Here is a 26023-nt window from a genome sequence, read left to right on the forward strand (position 1 = left end):
GTAATTTCTCGGTGATATTGTGGTAAAAATGGAGGTTCTTTGTTTGTTAGTAGCTATAAAATTGTTGAGATAGTGATGATTTATTTTTATTGAGAAATATTTTTTAACACTGACATGTTTCGGATACATTTCGAAGCAGAGTTTAAAAAAATGGTGAAGGCGGTTCAACTAAAATTTTGCCGCGGGATAATGAGAAAACCTAGTTATTAAGTACATTATGAAATGAAATGAATTTATTCGCAAGAAAAGTGGTAATACATTGGTGTTATGAGAGAACATGTTCTACACAATTCGCGAGTATATTGTGAAAGGTTACTTTTATTACAGCTGTAAAATCATATTGTTTACGAAAATAAAGCCATACTTATTATCAAGTCTCAAAGGCATTGTATCGTTAAATTATATTTGAAATACACCGCTCGTTGGAGCAGATAACCCCAGTGGCATTTACCAACCCATGCTGAACATTTCTACGAATTCCTTTGTTTTTAACTTTTTCATTAATATACGTATTAATGCCGTATAAAGCGTCTGCCTTCATATCAAATAAAGCGGTTCATGACCCTCATTAAGAATGGTTTGTTAGGCAGATAAAATTTTTATGATTCGACAATAGCCAGATTACATGGTTTAAACGGACATTCTTTTTATGTCACGAATAAAGCGCTAAATTGTTGACTCCCGTTTGCTGTATGTGTTTATTAAATTACGTATATTTATTATTCCTGTTTATTTGGATATTAAAATGAATGGAAATGATTGTTAACAATATTTATAGGTATATTTTTATATCTCAGTACTGATATTGTAGTATTTATATGATGTTTATTCATGGAAAATACTGTTGATTAAATTACTATAAAAAATGAGACGAGAAGCCAAAGGTAGATAGATGTTTTATTATAACTGTCTACAATTTTGTGCTTCGAAGAGTATTTTGACGCTGCTCTTTTGAGGAGATTCATTGCTTGACCAGGACATAGTCCTCATGCAAATATTTCAGGAACGACAGCGACTCGCACCAGTGACTCGCAAGCATGTTGATCACGTCGTCTATCCATCTAAGGGCCGTCTATCTGAAATAATAAAATTATACGTTAATAAATGTAAATAATAAACAAAAAAATATAGCTTCGTGGAAATATTATCATAATGACCATTACACATTCCCCTCTTTTATTTTGTTTTCCCCAAAGCTGTCTAGAAGACAGGAAGAGATCACTTCGTAGCCACAACTTGTGTTTACCTTTTGAATATAATATTTTCTTTTGTGTTTAATAACGGTTTACTCAATGTATTCATGTTTAATGCTGAACTATGTTACTAAAGCATATTATTCAATTGTTTACAAATACAATGTTCCCTTTGCATTATTCCCTGCCACGTGTAACCCAGTAAAAGCTAATTCACAGAGAAATTGTTGTTGAAAGGAATTCAATCTGCACGAAAGCAAGGATTAATTTATGTTATGGACAGCTTATAATAATTTTATACGAATTTATTGAAGATCTTTGCATATTTCTTTGAAGGAATAATTAATACAATGCCAATTTTATGATATTCAAATAAACAATCTGACCGATAGATATCCAATGTTGCTTGACAATTCAATAAAGTGGACAATAGGAGTTTATTAAGACACCCCTTTCTCGTCTGGGACAGTAAATTCGATATGTTAATGTTATTGGGTACTGATCGAAATTTTATTACTTTTATAGGTTTAATGTAATTTATTTAAACAAACCGTGTAATGATTTTAATTTTGTGAGTAGGTAATGGAACGGCATTGGTGACAGACTTTGTATGCGAAAATTACATCATGTTTCTATTGTATTTATTGTATAATCTAATATTTTCTAAACGATTCCGTTGTTAAATAATACCAAAGACAATCACTAACTTATATATTAGTAACTAACTATAATATTTACTATTTTTTGATTCCTCATACTTGACATTATAATAATATTATATCTATAATGTTTTTAAAAAGCTGTATAAGCTCAGAGAGAATGCCCCAATTAAAACACTTTTCCTGGTATCTCAGCACGCAATAAGAATACAATTTCCAAAGTGTGTCAAAGGTCTACGATCTAATAGGAAAGTTAAAGACGGTGTGAATGTACCATCTGTCGTCACAATCAAATTAATTCCCGACCCAGGCGTGTACTTATTCCATCTATATAGAAATAGCAATCAGTTGATTGCGGTTTTCTTCAGCGTCATTGATACTTAAACAAATTGGACCTAAGAGGAGCACGATTTGAGAAATTGTTACGGGATCAAATAAGTATATTGCTAATTGGAATTTGAAAGGGATCTATATTTTGGACTTCGCATATCGGATCCAATGGGGCAATCTTTTTACTTATGTAGTGGTAGGTAGTGACACAGTTTGTACGATTTTGTTGGCACGGACTTCAGAACGATGTTAGAAATAGGATGGAAGTTCTTATTTTTCAACTTTTTTGTATTTTCAAACTTTCAGTGAACGTATAATTTATAAACTTATTTTTAGTTATATTTGTGAAACACATTTTTAGATTGTTTTAGGTAGGTAAAACGAAAATGTTAGGACCAGACACTGTATTACGAGTACTAGGGAAGCATAGACTATACTGGATCAGATTTATTAAATTGTGCTCATATGAATATGAGTCGTTTTTAAAAAAATTGATATTGTATTAATATAAAAAATATCTATATTATAGGTATTAAGAATCAGTGTAATGATTTCAACAGGACTTTCAATACCAAATAAGGACAACAAGGCGTTTCTGACTAATCCAACTTATTTACAAAATTGAAGTCGCGGCAGTCATCAAGCAAACATAACATTTAGAGCATTCCATATCCCCCGAATAAATTGGATTGCAAGATCAATACTATAAGAATTGAAATGCTAAATCCAAAGCGTATATCTGTGTCGTATTTAACAAATCTCAGATTGGATAGACGTCGCCAACTAAATCCTATCGTAATAGCGTAATTTGCATAACCTAATCTTCAGGAATAGTTCGACAAGCGGCCGGGACTTCGGGATGTAATCGCGCTAATGTATATTGTGGTAATCTTCTTTTTATCTCCGCGACTTCAGAAAAGATGTTCTTAGCCTTCCTTAGAAATTAGAATGGAAATATTTCATGAAATTTGTTTTCTTATAAAAACAGGTATAATTTAACTACAAAGGCATTGTACAATAACATTATATTGTAACGGGGAAAAGAACAAAGAAATTCTTTATAATATTGCTTTTTGGCAGTTCGCAAATATTTTTATTTACATTTTTTTACAACGATAGGTATTTTATACACTTTAGATATAGGTTCGTATTTATATCATACATATTGTTTATTCTTTATCATATATTCTTTATCTTTATGACCCATCAAAACGCTTAGGTACCCATATAATAATTTTATATTAACATCTGAACAATTGATTTAACTTTATTTCATCCAGCAATTTTGTCTATCGTGAAGCTTATAAAACATCAAAGAATACGTTTCTGTTTAGGGCAGACAGTTAGCAATTTTTTTCTTTGAATCTGAAAGGATTAGGCTCTTTTAAAATGAAAAAGCTCTGAGAAGTGGTGACTAGCAAATTGAAACAGGTTAGATTAAAGTAGACGTCTTTACAAGGACATCGTAATAATTTTGTTTATCGCTTATTGCGGTTTAATACAATGAAAACTTTATTGTATTATACCTACCAACAAATTATATAGGTCAGAAAGAATGAATTGCGTCGAAGTCTTTGCGTTCTTTTATCGATATTTACATAAAGGTTAAGGGGCCCTGCTCCGAAATGTATGTTTCTAAATCATGGTTTTTGGATAGAAATCATCATATTTAAAATCCTAAAAAAATATATAGCACAGATAAACGTTTGATCTAGTGACTTTTTTGGATAAAAACACAATATTAAACATTTGACTCGATCAAAAAAAAATCAGAAGTAACATCGATTTTAAAAGCATAATCAGTTTTATGAGAATTAGGGGAACGCTATGTTTATGAAAATTTGACATTTCATTTACTAATCAGGTTTTACAGGGAAGTTTTTGGATAGATTTTTAATTTAGCCCTTATTTTTTTCTATATAAAATATAATACGTAAAATGCGACTCGCGCGCACCACGTCAGTGCAGCCAGAGTCCAGCCGGACGTTATCGAGGGAGGACCTGTGCTAGTTTTGCTCCCGACCACGTTGCAGTCGCCGTTCGCGTATTAGAACCGAGCGGCGAGTAAAACGGCGAGCATGTCACGGTATAAATAAATCAGTAGTTTGATTTTGTTAGTTATCCTAGGATTATTGTTGTAAATATAAATTAACTTCTTATTCTATACTATTAAACGAACAATATTTGCATATTAATATATTTGTTTGTAAATACAGTGTGGAAATTTTCGATGGGCCCTGGGTGAAAGTACTAGAAATACTGGAGATAGCAAATTTCCTTTATTTTTAAAAAGAAATAGAACTGCATTCAAAGATTTTCAAAAATTTAGAATACACTAACTTACTTATTACATACTTATATTCAATTATTATTTTGCCTTTTTTATTTGTTTTACTTTAAATTATTATTACCAATATTTTCAGAAGAAAATAAATTAATGTATCCAGAACGAGAGTTTCATTTTAAACTTTAAATGTATGTATAAAATAGACCAAAAAATTTTTACGAGAAATTAACAATAAATTATCTTTTATATTGTTTCTATCGATTTGAATAATAAAATAAAATTTGAAAAAGGAATGTTTCTTTTCAGAAAAATTTGCTATCCCTAGTATTTTAAGTACTTTCCATTCAGGGCACATCGAAAATTTCCACACTGTATATATACAAACAAATATACAGGGTGTCCCAAAAAGTAGTGATGAACGGAAGCTGGGAGGTAGAGGACCAAGAGGGCTATCCGAATCACCCCCATGTGTGTTATGCGATTTTTCGTATTTTCGGAGTTATTACATTTTTTTCAATTTTTCATCTATCGCCGAGTACGATGAGATTTTTATTTATGGTGACGTGAATTATTGCGCTAGATGCTTGTTTTTTTTTGTGTGCTAAGCTGAAAGATAGGCCAATTCAGTATGGTAACATTTACTATCGTTAGATCTTCGAATGGAATAAAAAAAAGAATTAAATGCCAAGAAAGATAAAATTACCCAGTATGTTCATAACTTCAAGGGCCCATAAAAAAATAAAATCACATAAAAAAGGTTTTCCATTTGGCTTTTAAAAACTTGCTCTATCGATCAGGTAGCCACCATAAAAATTTCATTTTATTATTCTGAAGGCTTCAATCGAAAAATTGAAATCTAAATGTGGTAAGTGCAAAATTTTTATTAACATGATGATCATTAAAACCAATAAATAGGTGTTTAATTACCAGAATTTTTTTAAATAGCCCCGCTGTTGCTCAGTGCAAGTGCGACATCACCGTAAAAAGTTGTCTTTTAATTGTCTGAATGCTTTTTTATCATTTTTAATGGTTTCTTCTGCTACTATGAATTTCCGGGTTATTTTGTCCAAATTGGGGCATTCTCTCAAGTAGCCGAGGTCTTTTTAGTATCCCCATTGAAAAAAAATCAATGGGGTTTATTCGAGGGACCGTGGAGGCCAGGCTTTAAAGCAGGCGTCACCGGCGCATGCGCAGGCTGCAACGACCAATCCATCTTTCAGGGTATTTTTGCCCTTTAGCCTGGCCTCCACGGTCTCCGGACATAAACCCTATTGAATTTTTTCCGTGGGGATACTACAAAGACGAGAGACTGCCACAATTTGGACGAAATAACCCGGAAATTCATAGTAGCAGAAGAAACCATTAAAAATGATAAAAGAGCATTCAGACATTAAAAAGACAACTTTTTACGGTGATGTCGCACTTGCATTGAGCAACAGCGGGGCTATTTAAAAAAAATTCATTTTTAAACACCTATTTATTGGTTTTAATAATCATCATGTTAATAAAAATTTTGCACTTACCACATTTAGATTTCAATTTTTCGATTGAAGCCTTCAGAATAATAAAATGAAATTTTTAGGGTAGCTACCTGATCGATAGAGCAAGTTTTTAAAAGCCAAATGGAAAACCTTTTTTATGTGATTTTATTTTTTTATGGGCCCTTGAAGTTATGAACATACTGGGTAATTTTATCTTTCATAGCATTTAATTCTTTTTTTTATTCCATTCGAAGATCTAACGATAGTAAATGTTACCATACTGAATTGGCCTATCTTTCAGCTTAGCACACAAAAAAAAACAAGCATCTAGCGCAATAATTCACGTCACCATAAATAAAAATCTCATCGTACTCGGCGATAGATGAAAAATTGAAAAAAAATGTAATAACTCCGAAAATACGAAAAATCGCATAACACACATGGGGGTGATTCGGATAGCCCTCTAAGTCCTCTACCTCCCAGCTTCAGTATATCACTACTTTTTGGGACACCCTGTATAAATATGCAAATATTGCTCGTTTAATGGTATAGGATAAGTAGTAAATTTATATATCAACAACATTCCTACGATAGCAAATAAAATCGAACTACTGATTTATTTATACTGTGGCATAATCACCCGCCTTCATAGGTCACCGGAGTTCATGCCGCGCCGGCTCCTGCGCAACGCGGGCGCGAGCCATCTCAGTGCCTAAAATGCCTAAACTTTCAGTACAAAGGGCTCTTAACTGTTAGATTACCTCTAAAATACGAGGTCTTTGAAAGAATAAAAATGTTGATTTGAATCGCCATAGGGATAAAAATGGTATTCTACATTTATTTACGTGTCTATGGAAGCGTGTTGATCAAAAATGGTAATTCAAGAATAAAAATAGGTACTTAACAGAAATATGTAGTACCTATAAAAGTATTTTTTTTAGACAGATTATAGCAACTATCACACTGTACTTTATGCTATTGATATTTATAAAAATAAACAAATTGTGAATAGAATATGGACGAGTACTATTGTTAGTTGTTCTGCGAATTCCGTTTTAAAGCGAAATTCATACATAAAAAAAATGAAAATACCGGACGGAAATTCAATATGGGATAATATTCTATTAGAGATGAATTAATGTTTTTTAATAGTGATGAAAATGCATTTGCGATACATTAACATTAGGTATAATTTACTAGCAGTCCGCCCCGGCTTCGCCCGTGGTACATGTTTACGTTTTCTCTACATAAGAACCATCCTCGTACTTCAAGAAATATAATAAAAAAAGAATTATCGAAATCGGTTCAGCCGTTCTCGAGTTATGCGCTTACCAACACATTTTGCGATTCATTTTTATATATAAAGAAGAAGATAAGAATTAATATTAATATTTAAACTGGGCATGTTAATAGCTGTATGAATGAACTTTTCTTAAGAGAAAAAATATTTTTTTTCTAAAAATGAATCCTAGCTAGATCGATTTTCCGCCCCTGAATCCTTACCGATATTAACATATTACATAAAACAATTGCTTGTGTAAGTATGAGATGTAAATCCATATACGGATGCTATGGTTTAACAAAATGTTACCTACAAATTAAAGTTTACCTTCACAAATTGAACTAATTGGTAGGTACACAATTTAACAAGTCTTTCAGATACACCTCCAAATTGCAACGAAAATGTACAAGTTTAATATTACCAGTATTATAACACATTTCGCGGTAATTTACTTAAACATATGCTTTGTGAAACACGTTATTACGTTACATAGCGGAAAATGAACTCTGATTAAATATAGCGGGTGAATAAAATATGTAGATATTACATTTATTTTCCATATAATTTGGGGCGCAAATGAAGTTCCGTATACCCTGATGAATGCTTTTTCTGTAGTGGAATTAAATAATGTAATTATTGTACTATTATCATAATATTGTTTGGCCTATCGTGTAATTACATCAAAAATTTGGTAAGGGTCAAGAGTTACTTAGCTGGTCTTGTGGGCTGTGGCATCTTTAAATATCTTTCCGGTTTTTTTTTATTTTTTTTATTGGTAATAGGGAAGCGCTTGACCACAATCTCGCCTGATGTTAAGCTGAGATGTGGTCTAAGATGGAACGCGCTTCCCTAGAAGGTAACTGTTCACTCTATACGCTTGAAGAAGGTTCTGAATATAAGTCCAGCATACAATCTTGGGAAGGAAAGCCAGGTAGTTAAGGGTGCGTATAAAGCAAAATTACCAATCTTCTATTAGATGATACGTGTAATATTCAAGACCAAATCTAAAAAATAAAATATATATCAAACTAGATGATATGTTCAACGATTCTGTTCAATCAAAAACATAAAATATTAAAATTGACTCGATAAAAAAAAATCACCAAGTTAGCTCTAATTTTCACACTTTTACGTTTTCTACTTGACATGGTAATACTGGCGCTCTTTTTTTCTCGAGATAAACGTTTGGTTTTGTCACGATAAAAGTGGTTTATCGCAGATAAAACCAAAACTAAAAGTAATTACACAAAATGCTCTGACAAATATCTTGCAAATGTTTTAATATAATTGTTTATGAAAAAAAAATCATAATAAGTATTACCATGTCAAGTAGAAAACGTAAAAGTGTGAAAATTAGAGCTAACTTGGTGATTTTTTTTATCGAGTCAATTTTAATATTTTATGTTTTTGATTGAACAGAATCGTTGAACATATCATCTAGTTTGATATATATTTTATTTTTTAGATTTGGTCTTGAATATTACACGTATCATCTAATAGAAGATTGGTAATTTTGCTTTATATGCACCCTTAAGTAGCAAATGCCACATGCTCAGTTTTTTTTCCGATAAAAGACAGCTAAGTAACATACAAAAACATTTTTTAAATAGTATTCCTCCTATTTGATAAAAGTTTATTATTTTATTTGTACACAGAGTTCATTCATATTATATTAAAACAATCAAAAAATAAATCGACATCTTTTCAGATCTTTCGTCATAACAATAAATAAATCAAATAAATCAAAGATCAAGAAGGGTATATTAAAATATATTAGGGTTAAAGATAACCCGACGAATAATACGGACAAGTTGTAAGAAAGCTTTTATCTCATTGCTCAATTCAGAGTTATGGCCCTTTAAAATAGACGGTTTATGTTCTCCCTTCTTAGCCGTTGCCCCTAGATGTGACGACAAAATGTGACGCAAATGGGCTTAGTCTATTTGCAACAATTTTAGTACGTTTTTACTATTTTCTTCTAAATATAAAAGGAAAGAAGGAAGAAATTATATTGTTGGGCTAATGCGAAATTAAATACCTATATGAGAAAATTTAACGGTTTATGTGTCGCTAATATAAGTCATTATAAGTACGTTAAATTATTTGAAAATTATTTATTTTTATAGGCATAAACATGTAGTTAAACATAGAAAAGTGTCATTATTCCACAAATTAAATATCCTATTATAACAACATTTAATGTCTATATTAAAAATGACGCAGTATCAGCGATTTTCTTAAAGCATCATAGTACGAAGCTTGTGTGTATAGGAAACAAATGGGCTGATAATGAATATTAACAAGTTTATATATTAATCATAAATATCCGCATTGTCATGTCACGTAGTAATTCGTCGCTCACGTATAACCACCCTTATACAGGGGGATCTCATCGTAAACTTCATTATGTAGAAATGCGTGTAGTTTGTTAAATTAAGATGCGTCTACATTAACTTTACAATTTACACTTCCCCTTAATAGCGTTATATGGCTAAGTACGTGTTATTATGTGATTGTAGGTATGACGTATAATTTTTGCAGAAATTTAATATCTGTTAAGGTATTTACTTTATTTTAGTTTGCATTTGAGAAAAGGTACTTAAGACGATACACAAAAAAAAATCTACTGCTTGGCGGGCGGAGTCTATAGCTCGCTATCGCGAACGCGGGTGTGCGCGAAGTCATTCTTGCAAACTCGCCGCGCTGCCGCTGGCCGACTCGGGACAAACATGTATGGAGTCGTCATACAGTTATAATATTCTTATAGGTACATATATTTAATTGTTGATTTATTGGTTTTATTTTCTTGCTTATAAACAAATAATCTTCTTTTTAACAACTACTTAGACATTATTAATAATTATTATTATTTCGTAATGTTTACTTTATTACAAAATAATACAGGTTATAAATAATCTTTAAAATAACAAAAAATATTCTTACTCTGAAAAAATGAAATGGTACTCAATAACGCGGACTACTGAATGGATTTAGATATAATTTGATGCTGACGTCATGCCCAGAAATGAAAGGTAATATTTCTGAAAGAAGTTATAAACCCTAATTCTTCTCAGTCAAAGTCAAGAGTGGAAGATATCACTAATACAGTAAAACTGATGCGAAACTTTGGATGTTAATTTGTATAATTTTTTGTCAGTTGTTACTTAATCACGTCAAGACTACATTACCAATTTTGATAAAATATAGCTAATTGCCTGGATTTACACAAAGGATACTTTTTATCCGAACTGAACACTTCCGTGGGATAAGACAGGATTCACGATATAATCCAATTCCACGCGGGCAAAGCCGCGGTCGGAATGATATTTTTTTAAATAAAAAAATTGTTTAAAAAAAACACAAAATATATTGACGCATGTATTTATTTTTTGCACTCTATTATAATTGTAATTATTCATTACAAATAATCAAAATCAAATAGCCAGAACAAAGTTAGGCCCTGGTAGGGTAGGTAGGCAGGTACAGCAATGTGAGACGAACACTGGCTTATTTATACCAATAATAATGTATTATAAACATTAAATTAAGTTTACTTTCTAACAACAAAAATACATAATATTAGCTAATGTGAAAACGAATCAACCAATCATCCCACAACAATGAAATGTGCACACAAATATTCATCCAAATCGGTTCATGTGATTAGGAGGAGTGACTGCAGCGCCATCTTCCGGGCCCAATTGTGTTTCCAGATCACCCAGGAACTCAATTTAATATACTTACACAAAATTTTTCGAAATGAAAACTCACATTACTATGTAAATATGAATATAAACCTGTTTTAGTACTAAGCAATTTCCCGCACAGGTGTAGTAAGTATCATCAAACATTAAATTCTTTATACAACATACTTATCTACCACCTACTAAGAAATGTAATTCTTGAAATATTTTCGTATTTTTTTTAAATATAATACTACTCCAATGAGCTCCTGTTCCATATTAGGTCCACCATACTTCCACTAAGTTCACCATGATTTTTTATTTCTTTGCACTTTGTTGCTTTTTGCTAAAAATGGAATCATGCGATAAAACCAGTAGAGCGTTGATAACATACATTTTTGACTGAATAAAGGTACTTACGAAGGAGTGGGTTCACATTGTGAACAATCAGTGGGTTTATTTTCCTTCTGGATTCCGGATTTCTGAAAAGATTATCTATGCTATAAATGAAAAAACCTTACACATTCGTTATGTACTTAAAACAGGGGTACATATCAAACATCGTCTATAATACAATTATCATCAAATTTAAAATAAAACCAACTTACTTCATTAATTTGTTCCAATTGTAAGCATTCTTTTTCCTCCAACCTTTATGTTTCTTCTTCTTATTTTCTTTATTGTCCCCATTTGTCTCATTTTGTCTTATCGTGTTGTCACCCTTTTTTACGATTGCGCGAGCGACACAAGTTCCCCGTGTGACAGCCGTAGCGGGAATGACTCGTGCAGCGATCGGGGTAGGAAGGTACAGGGCGGCTCTCGCTATATTGGCTGGTCGCGCGCTAATTTCAAGTATTTCTTGTTTATTTCAAAACCATCGCATATTTCAAAATTCTAACACGGTAGACGTATAGGTTGTATATTTTATAGTTAATATCCAAAAAGTCGTAACTTTACGTTTGTTATTTTGAAGATGCCAGAGATTAAAAAAAAATAACAATGATAACTTTGTATTTTTTTTCTATCGAGAAAATATCATGGAATCATGTTTCTAAAACGGTAGACGTATTGTGTTACTATTGAACTTTCTTGTCAAGAATTTTCATCACGACAACTTTAATAATATAAAAATTAGGAAGGTTTGAAAAGGGCCGTAAATGTTAGAAAAATTAATTCATCACCTTAACGTTAAACTATCTTATAGAAACGTGATGAATACAGAATATGAATACGCAAATACGCCAATCAGAATTTGTAGATGTTTAAGTACTAGATATCATTAAACTATTCAAGGAGGTTCAATAATTATAAAATATAATCCGAGGACTCTACCATTATAATTTACATTTCTTGACTCTGATTAATTTAAAAGCAAGTTATTACTATATATAATCAAAATCCAATAAAAAGTAAAGCAAGCACTATTAGTATTGAATATGACTGTATAAAAAATGAAAACCGAAATACGATAAAGGCGTCAACGGTATATCTTGTAAGACTTTCTTTCAATAAAACCCCTCGTCTGGAATAAGTCTTCCCACTCCATTGTTATATTCGAGTGAAATACAGCGCAGGTAGTGCGCTGAGCTAAAAGAAAATTCAATTTATAGATGCTACAAGAAGTTTCTCGTGATATACCTAGCTTATGATTTTTTTCAGTAGTGTAAGTAGTAGTAGTAAGTCGGTAAGGAGAAGTTTTCGTTGTCAAGTTTAAGGATTGTTTGACTGTTGATATTATTAATGGATCTAATTACGATGGAAATCAACATAATCATTAGTGACTTGTTATTAAAATTTAGCTGACGTATAGTTTTGTGTAATAGGATAGTAATAGTTAAGGATTTTATATAACAACCCTCCGACTTTTTGGTTCAAACTACCGTCTGTACAGTATGGTGAAAAGTCATACCCAAGTCATTAATTATCTCCCTTTTCTAAACGAGGTTTTAGAACAATGTATATTTGTATTTACTCTTTAATTCATACCGTAATGATATGAATTTATACTATTTGCTAATATGATGTAGTATGAAACTCGATCTCAGAGGTATCAATTTAAACTACGAATTTGGTTTTGAAGTACAACTGGTTTTAAAGTTATGTACATAAATAATCGAACATAAAAAAAACAAATCAGTATTTGCACTTCTATTTGATCGATGTTTGCTTTGAGTTGTTTTATAATCAATATTTCGAAGGTCTGAGAAATCATTGAGGGAATAAATTTGCGATTCTGCGTCACTATTGAGATCAAACGTGGAATATGTAAATATCCTCTGTAGACGTTCGTTTGTTCTTTGATTACAAACTCTTCTGTCTTATTTATATTGCACGCCTCATAAGCGAAGCGTTGAGGTGGGTACTACTGTCACTTCGCGCAAAACATCTGATTTTTCAAACTTAAAATGTCTTTATGTATCATACATTGCACTTGTAAGATAATACATACACACACATATTAAGAAAAAACACTATTTTTAACGTTCATGATATTTTTGATGTCATTTTTGTTATTTAAACTAGTTAAAAAACAGTTTAAAAAAGTTCTGTCTTGGACGTCCGTGTGTCTGTATGTGCGGATCCTTTTTCTTGTTAACACGATAGCGACCGAAATACTTTACTAATCGAGTCTTTTTTTTTCTCTTACGCTTGAGTATGCTCAGGAATAGAACCCTTTCATTTTTCAGGGTCTGATTCGATGTGGTTTAATTGTTATTAAATAAACAAAAATAATAATTAATAAATATTTATTAAAAAAAAATTATGAGGCGTGCACTTTTGGATTTTCCAAATTATATGCGAAATTATTTAGTGTAAATAACAATGGGAATGGAGTTAATGTACCTACTTTGTATATGGTTGCAAATATTATTTGTAACGTTATATTGTTAGGAGTGAGATTACGAGCTGTTTGTAGATTGAATGGATTTTTTTATATTAGTAGATAATATTTATGAGGAAAATGTCTCTACATAAGGTTTTACGATCTCTCTGTATTTTCTTGTTAAATAATATAATTTTTGTTCACGTTGTTATTATATTAAGTAAACCTAGATAATAATATAGTAGGTAAAGATTAATTCAATATATTCAAAATTACCTAATAACGAAATGAAATGTGTTTTTTTTGTATTAAAGGCTACCTATATGTTGATAAATTGCAGGAAATTTTCCGCATCTTATCTATTTATATGCACACATAATTTTATAAGACATTAAACATTATTGTAGGATAAAAGTCATAAAGATTCACTTTAGCTTATTTCTCGTCCTAAAAATGAAAATTGCACTCTTAACATTGTAATTTAATTCGCTAATAAACGTAATACGAACATAAATTGTTTCCCTTCAAATATATCCCTAAAAAGTCCCTATAAAATTCCCTATAAAATACTCCTTATTTCGCTGCATCGTTGTTTTTCTGGAAATTTCACATCAGACGAAACGCAGGCATAACTAAATAATATGACTGCGTCATAACCCTTCATCCGTTATGGGCTCTCTTTACAATGGGCAGCGTTGGCCCAACAAATGATAGTCGATTTTGCGGCCAATACGGCGATTACGAATAAACATAATATATACAATGACGTCCGAACATAGACATTTAGGCATGTTTAGGCCCTCTACACAGTCTACACTATCGTGATTGCCTATACTTGCCCAACGCTGGCCACTGTGAAGAGGGCTATAAATGCTATTAGACTTGCACATTTGCTGTCACTTAAGACAGCATGGTGGCATAAACATGTTTACGAGTCTATTTCTTCTCACATTTAACTATCAAAAATAAACTTTATTTTCAAGAAGCGTTAAGGAAAATTCCGGAATTTTGTATAGTTACTTATTGTATTACCTTGACTTATTATGTTATCCTAGTTTTTATATGAACTTAATAGATTATAAAGACAAAAATGTTTATCAGAACTTGGATATGGTTACGTATTTCTAGGATTCGTGGTCAGAAGTCAGAACACATGTTTTTGAAACGTTGGAGAGCCTTTTTTGTGGGTAGGTATAACATGGATAATATAATTTATGATATAAATTTTGTATCCACCTCGCAAATAATTGTCACAGCGTTTTTTGTTTCATTGCGTCGTTAATAACTTAATATTTAACTTAAGTAATACAATTTATAATAATTATGTTTTTTTTTGCTGTGAAATGTGGTACATTTGCCATTTGTCTTTTCGTTTCAACTTATCCTTAACCAAACTCCTTGTAATTAATCTACATCTCCACTCATAAACAAAGTTGAATTCCTCTTACTAAGCCTCGTAAATGAAAGTCGGATGCTGAATCGGGTTCAATCGGGCCAATCACAAGTATCGCTCCCGCGGGGCACACTTCACCTGCGGCCTACCCTCGTTTGTTTTATACCCCGCTATAAACTGCCCGAATCAACTGTTGAGTCCTTGTAAACCCTTTCGAGATCTTTCTAGAAATGCTGAAAGAGCGGATATAAATGACGAGAAAGTGATGAAATTAGAAATTAAAAGGTCTTTGAAATAGTATTTTTTTGGGTTTGATTTTACGTGATTATTATACATTTAGAAATTTAAGATTTTAATTGCGATTTATTCATTTAACCCGACGTTTCGACCCGGAGACTGGTGGTCTCCCCGTGATCACGCTTGCTGCGAAGCATGTGATTCTTTATTTTCTTATAGTATATCAATCTTGGCTAGTATACCTTGAATAACGAAAGCTAGCAATTATTATAAATCTAGACGTTTTAAAAAACTCAAAAAATGTTTTCAACAATAAATAGTGAATTTCTAGAAGGAGGTAAATCTGCGGGTGGAAAGCTAACTGCTAACGTTATATTATGATTGCGGAAAAACACACAAATTTTGATGTGACTTATTTAACGACAACCCACATAATCCGCACATTTATCCTTGCCTACCCCAATGCTTTTAACATTTTGTTTTGCTTTGTTGGCTTCATTAATGCCTCCATCTAAATGTACATACGTTGATGGTTCCTTGATGTCTATAGAATTATTTATTTATTTATTATTAATTCTTTATTGCTTGTTATTGAAAGTTACAATAAAACTTAACCTAGGAATACATTCAAACAATTGGCGGTCTTATCGCTATGCAGCGATTTCTTGCAGACAACCAGACGTACGGAGAGAAATTAAATAGATATACAGAGAATTATATAGATTAGGAAGGAGTAGGTACGTTCAATGCATAATTTATACCTTATTACCAGTTATTTTATCATACCATTGCATTTTCTCGGTCTAGACTCTAGACGTAAATTGATTGCCTTTGTATGTAGGCGTATTCATGAGACTGTCAAGGGTATGAATATAAATTAGATTAAAAAACTTTTGCGTATGCATCACGTTAGTGCCGTTTAGGGTCTTGGCCTAATCAAAATTCTCACTGAGTTAATATAGTTACATATTTGCCTGATTAAAGTTTAACGTATACAAAAAGTTGAGCAGAACATGTTTACGGCTGCTTGTAAATATAGTGTTATTAACTATACACTATTTTATATTATAGTCATATTCATGGTGAATAAGTAAGTATTAAGATATAGAGATATTATTTAAGAGGCTAAAAATATTTGAGTGAACTCAGCTTGAAGGAATTTAAAAAAAAAAGTGACGATAGGTATAAAAAAAGTGTTGCCCTCAAAATTATTTTGTCCTGATTCATGAGTTTACTCTTCTCCGTTTAAAATAAAATGTTAAACTAAAAATGAATAGAAAAATCTATTAATAGTATCAAAATTCAGCGTTCAATACACCAGAATTATAGAGAACATTTCAAAAGGCGTGTCCCAAACGATTCTTTGCCATTAAATTCCCTTTGTACAGAGAATCACACTTCAGGTGGCTCGACAATATTGCTTTTGTCCGGTTCAGGCTCGTTAGGTTTCTATTACATTGTAGTAAGTACATTAAATGGGTCTAAGTGGATGTGACAGAGATGTATAGCGAGGTTATGGGATAACGTTCGGGTTTATTTATAGTGTTACAAGTTTGGATACTGCAAGTTTGTTGGGTTAACTAGCTTATTGAAGTGACGCTTATATTTCAACAAAAGTTTTTTTTTAATTATTAAAACACGCGTTAATGAGAGGAACTCATGAATGCATGGTATTGTCACTAATCCTTGATAAATGTACATTCTTTGAATTAAATATGTCCATTTTAAGTGTCTCAAAATAAAATCTAAGGGACTCGGTTACATCCAAATATACAGATGAAAATAATAAAAGCGTGCTAAAAATTGAGTAGATTTTTTTAAATTGTCAGGTAATTTTTCAATATATCTAGTGGAAAACATGGAATGTTTTACGTCGATGTGAGCAAATATTGAATCCGTTCAGAGTCATCTCATATTTATTGTTTATTGAATGTCACATAGTTTAGAATGGGTGCGCTGTAAAATAAATTTACAAGCATTTTATGATATCACATCCTATTATGTAATCTTCTTATATATAAAAATGAATCGCAAAATGTGTTGGTAAGCGCATAACTCGAGAACGGCTGAACCGATTTCGATAATTATTTTTTTATTATATTCTTTGAAGTACGAGGATGGTTCTTACGTAGAGAAAACGTAAATATGTACCACGGGCGAAGCCGGGGCGGACTGCTAGTACAATATAAATATTAAAAGAAGAGGATAGAACAGGGTCATTATTTTATGAAATACTTACTATAAATCTCTGTTTACATTTACTAATAGACCGGGAGATACTGACACAAAATTTCGAGTCATTTGTAACAGGATGGCGGTTCTACAGGGGTCTTAGTACGCAATGACAAAAAGAAAAACGATGGTGTGAACGCTGGTACCGGCGGCTTAGTCGCGTGGGCGTTAGTCGAACTCGTCGGAAAAATAGCGAAGTCAAACGATTTGTAACACAAAAATTTTAGAATTTACCGATAGCCCATAAAAAAGAAGTAGGCGGTAGTGTCATGCCATACTTTTCCGGTGTGACTTACAGCCCGCCATACCGACGCGAATGTGTTGATTTAAAAAAAAACAATTCAACCATTTGTACCAGGCTAACTTTTGCACAGGTAACCATCGTCGTGCAGCCATTTACGAAAATCGCCATGCCATACTTTTCGGACGATTCCAAATGGTCGCCATACCGCCGAAAATCTGCAATTTTTTTTTTTCGCCGAACCATTTGTAACACTCTAAATTTTTTTTTCAACAACTCCTGAATGATTATAAATAGAAGTGTGATAATGCCATACCTGTGGGAGGTGGCGAATGTGTATAAGATTTTTTTTTTATTGTATGATTTTATTCGTATTTTGAACGATTTGTAACAGTATGGCATTAATATTTCCTATAAGTTTGAGGTTCAACAAATATAAATACAAAATTTCAAAGATCTAGGTGGTAGAAATCTTCACTTCTATAAATTAATAATAAATTTATTTATGAAGTATGGCAGCACTTTTTCCCCCTACTAGAAGTATGGCAAATATAATAATGGTCACATTTTATCAAATACTCTCCAAAAATCCAAATGCAATACTGGTACAAAAAGTTTGGCGAAAAAAAAAAATTTTTGCAGATTTTCGGCGGTATGGCGACCATTTGGAATCGTCCGAAAAGTATGGTATGGTGATTTTCGTAAATGGCTACACGACGATGGTTACCTGTGCAAAAGTTAGCCTGGTACAAATGGTTGAATTGTTTTTTTTTAAATCAACACATTTGCGTCGGTATGGCGGGCTGTAAGTCACACCGGAAAAGTATGGCATGACACTACCGCCTACTTCTTTTTATGGGCTATCGGTAAATTCTAAAATTTTTGTGTTACAAATCGTTTGACTTTCGCTATTTTTACGACGAGTTCGACTAACGCCCACGCGACTAAGCCACCGGTACCAGTGTTCACTCCATCATTTTTCTTTTTGTCATTGCGTACTAAGACCCCTGTAGAACCGCCATCCTGTTACAAATGACTCGAAATTTTGTGTCAGTATCTCCCGGTCTATAATGTCTCTACATTTTTTTAATAAAATTTTTGACATGGAATTGTTCGTCATAAAATTGACAATACTGTTTGTAAAACATTTTTTATTCAGTGGTAAACGGTAATTACATTTTTAAATCAGAAATAAGCTTATGAGTTGGCATGAAAGGAATTTTTAAATCTATTCGTTCGTCAGTCTTTGATAATCTGTATCGGTACTTAAGTATGATATGTGCTCTCTTTGAACGAAATCGAAAAATCGTATGTTTCAGAATTTTCCAGAACTGGAGCGTAGAAAAAGCAGCGTTTCCAATAAAACGGTTCTGCTTTGCTAAGCGCCGCAGAAAAATGCACCAGCAACGGAATTTCAAATTCATGCTCTTTGCGCTCGTGATAAAGTCAATTTTCGTCTAAATTGGGATCGTGGTGTTTGTACCTCGTAATTGCAGGTTTGTCGGTCAAGCAATTTACTTAATGCAGTCGTAAATATCTATTAATGGAGCGGTAAAACGCGGGAATGTGTTTTAAAAAACAGAAGATAACTGAAACGTATGAAGAGTGAAATTGCTTAATCTTAGTGTAAATAAAATGTAATAAACGTTTTTTATTTCTTTCTAATGTCAGAGTAAAATTGGATCCATTGAGCCATCTGCAAATATTTGAGTACCTAAGCAAGTGAAATAGTGTGAAGATCTGTAGGTATTTAGTTTATTACAGTTGACTGTCTCTAAGTGATATAATATCGACTAATTAATTTTCTGTTTCAATTAAACATGCGGTTTATTTGCTTCATTTTACTTATAAATAATAATTATTCCGGGAACGTAGCTGTGTGAAATATTGAATTTTATTAATGGTATATAAATTTTATACGATTGATGTCATGATATTAATATTCACTTTAATGAGTTATCGAGTAGAGTAATTATTATGTTTAATAACGCTGTGACATTTTTATTTGGTTCAATAAATCAATTATTCAAGTAGAAATATAATCATAAATATTTTCTTGGAAGAACTAGGTTTGATTGTAGTTTGTACCTATTGGTTAATTGGAAATATAAAGTGATTTTTTATAATATTATTCCCAGATCTCTGATTTATTAATGACTTTTTGATTGAAAAGGCTTTTTGATATTGATTTCTTAAGGTAAAGGTGGTTTATTAATATTTTATTACGAGTTAGGTATATTTTAACTACATATCTTAAATCTTGTGACTTGTTATTTTATTTTCCTATCACATAAAATACACTAGTTCAATCTCTAGGTAAATACACTTTAATACTCATATTACATTAGTACCTACTATTAGGTATTCTGTACTCGTATACTAAATAATTCCTAGGTTGATTTATGTCACATGTCAAGAAAGTTTTAGTACTATTGGGTTGTGGAGTACGCTTCGACATGAATTAGGTCATGTTCAGATATGGGGAACCATACCCTCATAGATGACGTTGTGATAATCAGGGGACATGTGATTGAGTTCGACTACGAGTATTCACTACATACTGTAGGTTTAAAAGAATCAATTATTGATTAAAACTTAATACTAATACCTACCTACGTTACATAGGAAGGCCGCGTTTCCATTCTGTCTGATAGCAGCTTGCAAGTCTACTTGCAGGTGGAAACGCGGCCTTAGACTTGCAAGCTGCTGTCAGACAGACTGTCGGAAATTTCTTGCGGAAGTTTTCTTGCAGATGGAAACGCGGCCTAAGACAACAAAACTGCAGTATAGAACGTTCTCCTTGTAACAATAAATATTTAAGCGTTGAAGAATTTATTTTTATTCAATAGTACCTAATCGCTTCAAGACCATTGTTACTAATAATTCCTTGCTTATAAAACGCGTACAAATCACATCACAACATTTATCTCAACTGATTTGAACTTAATATATAAACAGGTAATTAAATTCTGCAAACTCACGCTCTTTCACATAGATAAAGTCGCTGAGACATCTCTTCATAAAACGACTGAAAGAACGAAGCGCCAAGAACTTAAATCTCAGTAGTATAGGTTACGAATAAACTATTCATACGGTGTTATATAGCATCTGACTTTTAAGCCGCTTAAAGTCAGCGTTATTCAGTAAAGTTTAGGTAACTTTCCTTCGAAATACAGCTATTCAGCTCGCCCGAATTACTTAGGGACCGCCTGATCGGAGTTCGGTATATTTTTTCGTCGATCGGGAAAGTTTGCAGTCATTATATTGAGGGTATTCCGTTCAGGGTTGAAATGACATAGATTTTTTTGTTTGTGATTTTTCTTTTAACACAGGTACTACTTGCTAACTGACACGTACTAGTTTTTAATCTGGCAGTGTATTTAAAATAGGTACTTATCAATGATATATTGATAAGTACCTATTAATATTTATTTTATTAATATTTTTTTAAGTTCCAAATTCACAGTACCGTAGTTAATTTATTGATAAAAGATAAGGCGCTTCGGTACAATTTTTGATATGAACATAATTTTCCTATGTATTTCATTCTAAGAATATCAAATGTAATTATAGGTACTAGATGTAATAGTATGTCTATCTGTTAGCTTGTCTATATATCTAATCTATAATAGTAAATGTAAGATTAATATAACGTGACATAAAAAGACCTAGCTAAAATGCTATCAAAGTCTGCTCGATTCATTAATTTTTACTATTTGCTATGAATCTATACATATAACTAGCGGCCCGCCCCGGCTTCGCCCGTGGTACATATGAAAAATAGATGTTGGCCGATTCTCAGACTTACCCGATATGCACAGAAAATTTCATGAGAATCGGTCCACCCGTTTCGGAGGAGTATGCAGACTAACATTGTGACACGAGAATTTTATACAGGGTGTACCAAAAAGTAGTGATGAACGGAAGCTGAGAGGTAGAGGACCTAAAGGGCTATCCGAATCACCCCCATGTATGTGATGCGATTTTTCGTATTTTCGGAGTTATGACGTTTTTTTCAATTTTTCACCTATCGCCGAGTACGATGATATTTTCACTCATGCTGACGTCAATGATTGCGGAAGATGCTTGATTTTTTTTGTGTGCTAAGCTGAAAGATAGGCCAATTCAGTATGGTAACATTTACTATCGTTAGATCTTTGAATGGAATAAAAAAAAGAATTAAATGGCAAGAAAGATAAAATTACCCAGTATGTTCACCACTTCAAGGGCCCGTAAAAAAATAAAATCACATAAAAAAAGTTTTCCGTTTGACTTTTAAAAACTTGCTCTATCTATCAGATAGCTACCCTGAAAATTTCATTTAATTATTCAGAAAGCTTCAATCGAAAAATTTAAATCAAAATGTGGTAAGTGCAAAAATTGAATTAACTTGATGATCATTAAAACCAATAAATAGGTGTTTAATTACCAGAAATTTTTAAAATAACCCCGCTGTTGCTCAATGCATGTGCGACATCACCGTAAAAAGTTGTCTTTTAAATGTCTGAATGCCCTTTTATCATTTTTAATGGTTTCTTCTGCTACTATGAATTTCCGGGTTATTTCGTCCAAATTGTGGCAGTCTCTCGTCTTTGTAGTATCCCCAAGGAAAAAAATCAATAGGGTTTATGTCCGGGGACCGTGCAGGCCAGGCTAAAGGGCAAAGATACCCTGAAAGATGGATTGGTCGTTGCAGCCTGCGCATGCGCCGGTGATGCCTGCCTTAAAGCCTGGCCTCCACGGTCCCTCGACCTAAACCCCATTGATTTGTTTCAATGGGAATACTAAAAAGACCTCGGCTACTTGAGAAAATGCCACAATTTGGACGAAATAACCCGGAAATTCATAGTAGCAGAAGAAACCATTAAAAATGATAAAAGGGCATTCAGACATTTAAAAGACAACTTTTTACGGTGATGTCGCACTTGCATTGAGCAACAGCGGGGTTATTTTAAAAATTTCTGGTAATTAAACGCCTATTTATTGGTTTTAATGATCATCAAGTTAATTCAATTTTTGCACTTACCACATTTAGATTTAAATTTTTCGATTGAAGCCTTCTGAATAATTAAATGAAATTTTCAGGGTAGCTATCTGATAGATAGAGCAAGTTTTTAAAAGTCAAACGGAAAACTTTTTTTATGTGATTTTATTTTTTTACGGGCCCTTGAAGTGGTGAACATATTGGGTAATTTTATCTTTCTTGCCATTTAATTCTTTTTTTTATTCCATTCAAAGATCTAACGATAGTAAATGTTACCATACTGAATTGGCCTATCTTTCAGCTTAGCACACAAAAAAAATCAAGCATCTTCCGCAATCATTGACGTCAGCATGAGTGAAAATATCATCGTACTCGGCGATAGGTGAAAAATTGAAAAAAACGTCATAACTCCGAAAATACGAAAAATCGCATAACATACATGGGGGTGATTCGGATAGCCCTTTAGGTCCTCTACCTCTCAGCTTCCGTTCATCACTACTTTTTGGTACACCCTGTATATAAGAAGATAATATAATAAATCTGTAGAAGGGTCAATTCTGTACATTGAAAATATTGAAAAAATAAATAGCAGGGGGTGTTACTGGATCGATACCAAACCCAAATATGTGATTAAAAAAATTTTTGTCTGTCTGTCTGTCTGTCTGTATGTGAAGACATCACGTGAAAACTAAGGGTTCGATTTCGATGAAACTTGGTATAATTATACCTTATTATCCTGGGCGTAAAATAGGATACTTTTTATCCTGAAAAAATACGAAGAAAAAAAATAATCTTAATTTTTCAGTTTTATCCATAGACGTTGTTCTGTAGAACAGCGAACACACGTTGGGTATTATTATAGGCCTAGCCGTATTTGAGTCCAATAGATATTTATAAGATGTTATTGTCAGAGTTACTCAAAATGGAGAAATAAACCATCCACGCGAAGACCGACATCCGCGCGGACGGAGTCGCGGGCGGAAGCTAGTAAGAAATAAACAGTTCGACAACCCTATTTCAAATGATTTGAAAATGCTGGCTGTATTTGGCGGTCGAAGTTAATCGGTCGAAATTGTGCCTCTCGTGTGTGCGTGTTGTATTAGGTGAAAATCTTTGCCTTTTTGCCTTTTTGATTATCTCTTCTATTATATAGCTAAAAGGCGTTTAAATTTTTATCTTTAAGGGCACGATTTTTTTGTGTTCTTAAATGCCATTTAGTTATTCCAGATTCATTGATTTATGGCTTTTTTATAATATAAATTCCAACTTTTCTAAGCTTCCAAAGGTTCTACGCCAATCTTAACGAGAAAGGAAAATAACCAACAAATATCCTTTACCTAATAATGGGAAGTTTTATAAATAAAACAAGTTATAAATAAGATAACTTATATAAGAACTCACGGAAGGAACAGTCTTCGCTTCGAGCTAAAACCACACCCCGGACACTCCATACAAAATGATCGTTTTGACAGTCACACTGTAGAGACTGTAAATGTGTGTGTTAACGCTTTATGGTTGGCACATTTGTGACTAGCGTAAAAAAAAATTCGCGTTTTTCTGATGAAATACATCCGTAAACAGCACAATATCTAACCATTTTCTACGAAAAACGATAATCACAAATCCAAAATAATAAAATTACTTTTAAGTCAATTTGATTAATGTTGTCAATCTTCGTTGCGTATCGTCCTTGCAGAAAAATATGGCCCATTTTATGTCTGATCGCGCGGGGGTGAGGTAAGTTTAATTTTGGCGGGAGGCGGAGAGTGTCCGTTCTGTAGCGTTTAGCTACTATTATGTATTCTGTGCTAAAACGTCAAATTTAACCCTATTCAATCATCTGCAAAACTGTCACAGCAATAAGACAGTTCTTCTCTTTCCAAGAACTTCGCACTTGTAGAGAACTTAATATCGAGATGAAATAGAACTAACTTCGTTTTTTTGCGAACAGTTGTCAAAATTATATATTTGACTAATGCACATTGCTGAAGCAATATGCACTTTAGCATTCCTTCTACTAATCTTACTAAAGGTTCCCCTTTATCTCAAATGTATGGTGCATTAGCGCTCTAAAGGTTGTTTGAGCTTATATGTGCTTAATCAATGTCTAATGGTCTTCGTAATCAGCGCTAAACATAAGCCTACAAAGAGATTATTCCAGCATACTAACAAAATTATACCTCAAGGTCGCATATCTAATTAAGTTGGCTGGGATTTTGGTTCCATTGTCGATTTCAATTGCTCTTGAATTCCTTAGCATTGTGTGACGCGGCGTTGCGGTTCACTTTGCTTGTTTGCGTGAAACTCTTCACAAGGACGACCTGAAAATTCATTTGGAATATAGAGAGATATTTTTAGTAATGCATTATTTTACACCAGTTTTATCAAGAAGACAATCAGTGCACTATGCTGAGAACACTTCCACACGTAAACTAATTGAAACACGTTAACATTTATCATGATTTCATAAAGAATGGACAGCGAATTTCTCCTTTCACACCAACAACATTTTGGAGTTTTTAAAGTGTCAAGAACATTTGAAAGAGAAACTAAAGTATTTCGAAAATGTTATTTCAACACGGAGCAAAATTCAAACTAACCTGTGTTGAGACGATTTGTAAAAAGCAAAGGTCGAGAGCGGTAAGCGTGCAGTTTCTGAGCATTGTATGTGACATGTACCGCCGTCAGTTAAACTAAGCCCTTGCTTATGTAGTAGCGGAAGCGATAGCGGAAATATCGACATAATATGGGAACTATTGCAATAATATACTTTTTGTTATAGAAGTATGTCTTTCATGTCATCATATGTCCATTATTTAAGCGTAGGGCGCATAATGAGAAGAAAATTGCTATAATACAGATTTGATAAGTGCATAATATGTGTCCTAAAGATGGTTATTATGTCTGATGATGGTACAAACGATCTATTCTACATGTATTTTAAGTAGCATTTAATTATAATATTATATAGAATCTGACGGTAGTAACAAAATTAAACAAGGATAAAATTAGAGGCATATTTATAGCACCAAATATTTATTTTACCCATTTCCTTCCGAATGTCTATATACAGACCCTTACTGTGTTTCCAGCTTAAACAAAGGGGAGTTCACAAAAACGAGGAACATTTCTTTGTGTCACTGCTCTCTTTATTTTACTTTTTAAATTCAGCTTCACTGAAACTTATACGAATAGTG

General features: G+C 32.7%; 2 long non-coding RNA genes across 2 annotated transcripts in view; both read right to left on the reverse strand.

The window, feature by feature from the left end:
* Nucleotides 1-916: 916 nt before the first annotated feature.
* Nucleotides 917-26023, reverse strand: part of LOC149486413 (uncharacterized) — a 36941-nt gene continuing 11834 nt past the window's right edge. The window contains exons 2-3 of the long non-coding RNA XR_016315956.1: nt 25007-25147; nt 917-1076 (exon numbers count right to left, since the gene is read on the reverse strand). This is a non-coding gene — a long non-coding RNA (uncharacterized LOC149486413). The remainder of the gene's footprint in view (nt 1077-25006; nt 25148-26023) is intronic.
* On the reverse strand, nt 10600-12104 carry LOC149486414 (uncharacterized). The gene is made up of 3 exons (XR_016315953.1): nt 11524-12104; nt 11336-11397; nt 10600-11261 (listed from the first exon to the last, which is right to left on the reverse strand). It is a non-coding gene; the product is annotated as an uncharacterized LOC149486414 (long non-coding RNA).

The sequence above is a fragment of the Colias philodice genome, chromosome 8 (assembly GCF_061535455.1).
Source record: "Colias philodice isolate Cphi_HAF_F1 chromosome 8, ilColPhil1 Martin Lab GWU primary, whole genome shotgun sequence".
Taxonomy (NCBI): Eukaryota; Metazoa; Arthropoda; class Insecta; order Lepidoptera; family Pieridae; genus Colias; species Colias philodice.